Here is a 7,415-nt window from a genome sequence, read left to right as displayed (position 1 = left end):
TTCTAAGACAATGTTTGTTAAATTCTACCCCGGTATGCCGGGGTCTATGATGTAAAACTTTAAATCTGCTTTTGGTTGTGGTACAACATTTTATGCCGGTAAGTTATACCGGTAGCTAAGTATTTATAAGTTTGCCTTAGCATCTTTGCTCTTGGTTTTGATTTTGTCCTGCACTGCAAAGATTCCCAAATCGTTTCCGCATCCAATTTGATGCATACTTGGTTCTTTTGCCTTGGCTCTGCCTGCCTTCTCTGGGCGTTCTTTGGCATATGAGCACAAGGTTCTTTCACCAAACAAGCATCTTCTTGAACTTAGAAATAACTTTGAAATTTTGCAAAAAACCGGTTTAACCGGGGTTAGTTAAATTTTCCGGATTGTTCTTTCCTGCTCTCCCTTCTCGTAGTTCATGTGCTTATCCCCTACCGGTTTATCTTGCTTGCCATGAAGCCAGTTTGCGGACAGCAGCAGAGTCGAAGACTCCGGTAGGATTTAGCACACTACTAAACCGGAAAGAAAAAACATTCAATAAGCAACCGGTAAACTGAAAAAAAATAAACAAGTTACATGCCACTTAAGTTGGGGTAGTCCCCGAGATTCGTTCAAGGTTCCGGCATCTTTTATTCATAGCATATAAGATACAAAAAGGAACTTCTTACACCACCACTTCAAGAGTAGAAAGGACGCAACAGAGCTACGTTCCATGGACGTTTGCTCTCCTCTCCGGACCTGTCCGCCTTTCCTTTCTTCCACTCCTGTGCATTGATCAAGTAATATGCATCATTGTGAAGCACCTTGCTTACAATGAAGGGACCTTCCCATGGTGGCAAAAGCTTATGCCGGCCTTCAGTGCGCTGCACCAGGCGAAGTACAAGATCTCCTTCCCGGAAAACTCTCGGGTTAACCTTCCGGTTATGATAGCGTCTGAGGTTCTGCTGATAAATGGCTGTTCTTGCCAAAGCTAGCTCTCTTGCTTCTTCTAGCAAGTCCACATCATTTTCTCTGGCCTCTTTGACCTCTTGCTCAGTATAGAGCTGTACTCGTGGTGAATCATGAATGATGTCGGTTGGTATGACCGCTTCTGCTCCATAAACCATGAAGAAGGGAGTGTATCCGGTAGACCGGTTTGGAGTCGTTCTTATACTCCACAGAACTGATGGTAGCTCATCGAGCCAACATCCCGGTGACTTTTCCACTGCATCAATGAGTCTAGGCTTGATACCGGAAAGCACCAAAGCATTCATTCTTTCCACTTGGCCATTGCCTTGTGGGTGTGCCACTGAGCACAAATCCAACCGGATGTTGTTGTCCTCACAGAACCTTTTGAACTCACCTTGAGCAAAATGACATCCTTTAGGAATTTCACCGATGTATGCCCATCACACTTTGCGATAGGTTTTACTTCTAGCCATTTGGTGAACTTATCCACCATGACCAAGATATGAGTCATGCTGCTTCTTGCAGTTTTGAATGGTCCAACCATGTCAAGGCACCAAACAGCGAATGGCCATGTTAACGGTATTGTCTTTAAACCGGATGCCGGGGTATGATTTTGCTTGGCGTACCTCTGGCAGCCGTTGCATTTTCTTACCAAATCCTCAGCGTTCTCCAAAGCAGTGGGCCAATAAAACCCATGCCGGAATACTTTTGCTACTAGCGCCCTTGATGAAGCGTGGTGCCCACATTCTCCTTGGTGAATTTCCTCAAGCATTTCTTTCCCTTCCTCCGGTTCCACACATCTTTGAAGGACACCGGTAACACTTCTCTTGTACACCTCACCGTTGATGAATGTGTAAGCTTTGGACCTTCTTTGTATCCTCCTTGACTCATTTTCGTCAGCCGGCAAGGTGCCGTTGATCAGGAATTCCTTAATAGGTTTAACCCATGACGGTATCTCTCGAACCAGAAACACCGGTGCATCTATCTCCATGCTATCCACCAGCATCATTTCTTCCGGTATGGGTACAGCAGTCCTCGAGCTTACCGGAGCAGTCCCCGAGCTTGCCGGAGCAGTCCCCGAGCTTGCCAGAGCAGTCCCCGGGTTCCCTTCATCGATATCCATGGGCACCACATGTGACTCCGGTACAAAAATTGATTCCGATTCCGGGCTCGGTTTGATTGATGGTACTCTTAAATGAGCCAAAGCTATTCCGGGAGGAATTTCTTGCCTAGATGAGCCCAGCTTGGACAAAGCATCCGCGGCTTCATTTTCCGCGCGTGGCACATGGTGAAACTCACAACCTTCGAAGAATCCGGCAATCTTTTGCATGTGAAACCGGTACGAGGCCATGTTGGCATCTTTTGCATCCCAATCTCCGGAACACTGCTGTACCACAAGGTCTGAATCTCCATAGCAAATGATCCGGTGCGCACCGATTTCTTTTGCGACCTTAAGCCCATGGATCAAAGCTTCATATTCAGCGACATTATTCGATGCCCTGAAATGTACTTGCAAAACATACCGGAGGTGGTCTCCTTTTGGTGAAGTAAGCACCACCCCGGCACCTAGACCTTCCTTGAGCTTGGATCCATCAAAGTGCATTTTCCAGTACTCTATCCTTTGATCTGGCGGTTTATACTGCATCTCCGCCCAATCAACGAGGAAATCAGCCAAAGCCTGTGATTTTATGGCATCTCTTCTTTCATACACCGGCACGTATGGTGATATCTGGATTGCCCATTTCGCAATCCGGCCGCTGGCGTCTTTGTTGCACATGATGTCGGAAATTGGTGCTTCACTCACCACCTTCATGGGGTGCTCCTCAAAGTAATGCTTGAGTTTGGTGGCGGCCATGTACACGCCATAAGTCATTTTTTGGAAGTGAGGGTAGTTTTGTTTTGAGAGGGAGAGCACCTCGCTCAGGTAGTATACCGGCCTCTGGACGGTTTTTCCTTCCTCTTCTCTTTCAACTACAACCACTACACTCACAACCCGGTTTGTTGCTGCTATGTATAACAGCATAGGCTCCCTTTCTAGAGGTGAAGCCAGTATGGGCGCTGTGGCTAGCATTGTTTTTAGCTCTTTAAACGCTGCGTCTGCCTGAGGGGTCCAGACGAACGTGTCAGATTTTTTCATGAGAGCATAGAGTGGTAAAGCTTTTTCTCCCAACCTGCTTACAAACCGGCTTAGCGATGCCAAGCTTCCGGTAAACTTTTGCACATCTTTTAACTCTCGAGGGACAGCCATTCTTTCTATTGCCCGGATTTTTACCGGATTGACTTCTATGCCCCGGCTTGATACCAGGAAACCGAGCAACTTGCCGGCAGGGACACCAAAGGTGCATTTTGCCGGATTGAGTTTCATCCGGAACCGCCTTAGGTTATCGAATGTTTGCCGGATGTCATCGATTAAGGTGTTCTTTACCTTAGTTTTTATCACAATGTCATCCACATAGACTTGCACATTTTTTCCGATTTGATCAAACAAGCATTTTTGCATACAAATACCTGGTACGTTGCACCAGCGTTGCGCAAACCAAAAGGCATAGTGACATAGCAATAAGCCCCGTGCGGGGTAATGAACGCAGTTTTTATTTGATCTTCCTTTTTCAAGGGAATTTGGTGGAAACCGGAATAGGCATCCAGGAAGGACAACAACTCACACCCAGCAGTCGAATCAATCACTTGATCGATCCGTGGTAAAGGAAAAGGATCTCTTGGGCAAGCCTTGTTCAGGTTGGTGTAGTCGATGCACATGCGCCACACCTTCGGAGCTTTTGCTTCCAGGTTCTCATCTTTCTTCTTTTCAACCATCACCGGATTGGCCAGCCACTCTGTGTGCGTGACCTCCACAATGAATCCGGCAACAAGCAGTTTGGTTACCTCTTCTCCTATGATCTTTCTTCTATCTTCAGCGAACCGGCGCAAGGGTTGTCGCACCGGCTTGGCATCTTTCCGGACGTTTAAGGAGTGCTCAGCCAGCTCCCTCGGAACACCTACCAAATCATCAGTTGACCAGGCAAAGATATTCCGATTCTCACGGAGGAAGCTGACGAGCGCGCTTTCCTATGCTTGATCAAGACCGGCACCGATACGAACGGTGCGCTCTGGGTAAGCCGGATCCAGCACGATGTCCTTTGTTTCATTTGTTGGCTTGAATGCCGGTGAGCCCATGTTTTCACTCATTGCTGCTAAGCTCAATTGTGAGGACTGAGCCAGCGCAACAGCTATTTGCATTCTTTTCTTTTCCTCCGCGATCACCAGCGATTCCGCTAGGTTTGATCCGGCAGAAGCAGTTTCCAGTGAGACCTTATAGTTTCCCACCACAGTCAATGGTCCACGTGGTGCCGGCATCTTCATCTTGAGGTAAGCCGTATGAGTTGTGGCCATGAAGGCTGCCAACGCCGGTCTCCCCAGCAATGCATGGTAGGGACTGTCTAGATCCACTACCTCAAACTCAACATTTTCAACCCGGCAATTGTCACGTCCTCCAAATGCCACGTCCACCCGAACTTTTCCTATCGGGGCACAGGACAAGCCAGGAACGATCCCGTGGAATGTTGTGCGCGTCGGCTGAAGCATGTTTTCTGTTATGCCCAACGTACGCATGGTGTGCTTGTACAGGATGTTTATGCTGCTGCCATTGTCTATCAGCACCTTGCTGAATTTTACTCGAGCTTGCGGCCCTTTCATGATTGGGTCCACAACAAGAGCATATCCACCCGGATTCGGCATGATCTTAGGGTGATCCTTGAATGACCAGGTAATTTCCTGATTGGACCACAGCATGTACTTGGGGACTGCCGGCATCACAGCATTGACCTCCATGGAGCGGCGGTGCACACTTTGCCTGTCTGTTGGCTCAGTGACAAAGACAACACAGCACAGATGCGGATCTTCGTAAACATTCCGGCCTAAAGGTGCCAGTGGAGGTGGTTGATCATCTTGCTCCACCCGGTTAACTTGCTGGTACTGCTGCCGGTTTGGCTGCACCGGTAAGGCGTTTGCCCCGGTAAGTGGCGGTGGTGGTGGTAGCTGTTGTTGCTGCCGCGGCATGTCTTGTGGTGGCTGTGCATCTTTTACCGTTCCCTTTTGCATCAAGTACTTGGTCCAGGTACAATCCTTCGTCAGATGGTTTGACGGGTGTGCCGGATTCGGTGTGTGCCACCGGCAAGGTTGGTCCATGGCAGCTTCCATGGTGTATTTTGCGGGTTCTTGCCAGTTTCTTTTCTGGACCCAGGGTTTCTTTTCCACCCATTGTTTCTTAGGACCCGCCCATGGCTGCGATCCGGTTTTTTGCCTCTGACTGCCGCTGGCCTCAGAGTTTTCCTGCACAGCAGCAACTTGCTGCGGACCGTACCTTCGATCCGGAAAATCTTCCCTTCTTTTGTTATTCCGGTTGTCCCGGTGTTGTTCGTGGCGCAGCTGTTCCGGCTCAGGTTGCACTGCCGGCTGCGTTGGGTCTCCCAACGCATAGCTATCCGCCACACGTATCATCTCTGCCAACGTTGTCGGCATGTTCCGCTGCAACTTTTGCCACAACGGTGAACCTCTTCTGCATCCACTGCTAAACCAAGCAATGGCCTGTGCCTCGATTACCCCTTCACAGGAGTTCCTTGTAGTATTCCACCGAGCCAGATAATCCCGGTCTGTTTCATTCGGGCGTTGCACGCATAAAGCAAGTTGCTGCGGCCTGTTTGGCCTCTGATAGGTGCTGCTGAAATTGCTCACAAAAGCCTCTTCAAAATCCAGCCAACCATTTATGCTTCCTGCCGGCAAGTTGTTTAGCCAGATTCTTGCCGGTCCAACCAAAAACGATGGTATGATCCTCACGGCCCAACGCCGGTTTCCTCCTCCTGCTACGGTTCCTCCACCACCTGCAACATATACCGTGGTCACGTAATCCGCGAGCCAATCTTCCGGCTTCGTGGTGCCATCGTATGTTTTTGTGTCACGAGGCAACATAAAGTTGCGAACTGGTGGTTTTTCTTTCATGATCCTTGGGCCAAAGCACTTTGGACCTGGAGGACCTTCCTCCTCGATCATTTCCGACAGGTACACTCTATCCAGACGGTGCCTTGCATCCCGTTCCGGTAAGTATCTCTCTCCCAAACGTTCTCCCAATGGGTTCCGGTACGCTGCCGGTCTTGCAGAATCAGCTTCATCGTAACATTCCGGTACCGCGGCCCTTGCCTGCCGGTACCTTGGGGGATCTATTTCCTCCTCATCGTACGCTGCCCTTGCAGGTCGATAATTTTGCCCGGTCTCGTATCTACCGGCATGATTGTTTCCGGCATAGCCGCCTCGGGCGTAGCCTCGCTCTGCCCCTTGGCCTTTTCTACCGGCATCATGTTGCCCGGCTTGTTGCTTTCCGGCAAGAACCGGATTGTACACAGTCATCTGCTGCGCATTCACTTCCTTTTCTCTTCTCCTGTCCGGATGGGGGGACGAAGCCTGCCCATGGGACTTGCTACCGGCATTCTTTGTTGAACGCGCGGATTTTGAGGCCGCTGCCTTGTTCAGCTTAGCCAGCTGCTCAGCATTTTGCTGCTCAATAGTTTCCAGCAGCTCTCTAACACGCTCTTGCTGTTTTGCCAAAGCATCTCCGGAAAGCGACTCGCATAGCTCTACCGCAGCTTTAGCAGCTTTTATAGTTTTATCCGGGCTGCTATACTTAGGCTTTTCCACGATGCTAACAGATGCAGAGGTACTTTTGCTGGCATGAATCTCTTTGCGCAAATCTTGATCTAGGTTGCGAGCTTTTAGCCGGTTTTCCGGCATCCTAGCAGCATGCGCGCTAACAGAAGCAAAGCCATGGGCAGCGTTATACTCACGTACTGTTAGGTTCAGCTCGCGCTGCGCCCTGACGATGTCCTTGCCGCTCTCAAGCATCTTCTGGCGCTGCGCCTCCAGCTCCGCCTGAGCCGCTGCCGGGTCGATGTTCTGCGCGATGGGAGTGGCGAGGACGTTCATCGCCGCCTGGAGGGGTGTCTCCGGTGGCGCGGATGATGCTCCCGCTGCGCTTGCGCCGCGCTCCAGCGGTGGCTTAGCCGCACGGGTCGAAACCGCGCGACCAGCATCTTCACCTGCAGCCTCCTTTCCTGCACCAGCCACACCGGTCATCATTACCTCGACGCTGCCGGCGGCGCGGCCAGCACAGAGCCATCTTGGCGGGTCCGGTGCCACCAGCACCGGCGAGAGGTGCTGGCGCACGGGGACGGTGCCGAGGTAGACGCGGTGGCTGCCAAACTCGATGATGCGGCCGTTCTTGGGGAAGATGCCGCCGTTGGCGAAGCAGCCCGCGTTGTCGTTGATGAAGTCCATGGCGTAGATGCGCTGCACCAACGCGGACACCGTACGCTCGCCGGAGATCTCGAGGACGCCCGCCCGAATATGAACTCCATCAAGCGCCACTTCATGCCCCACGGTGGGCGCCAACTGTCATCGTGGTGAACGAGCAGATGCCATAGGATGGCTTA

Source organism: Lolium perenne, chromosome 3, assembly GCF_019359855.2.
Source record: "Lolium perenne isolate Kyuss_39 chromosome 3, Kyuss_2.0, whole genome shotgun sequence".
NCBI lineage: Eukaryota > Viridiplantae > Streptophyta > Magnoliopsida > Poales > Poaceae > Lolium > Lolium perenne.
This window is presented reverse-complemented; position numbering follows the sequence as displayed.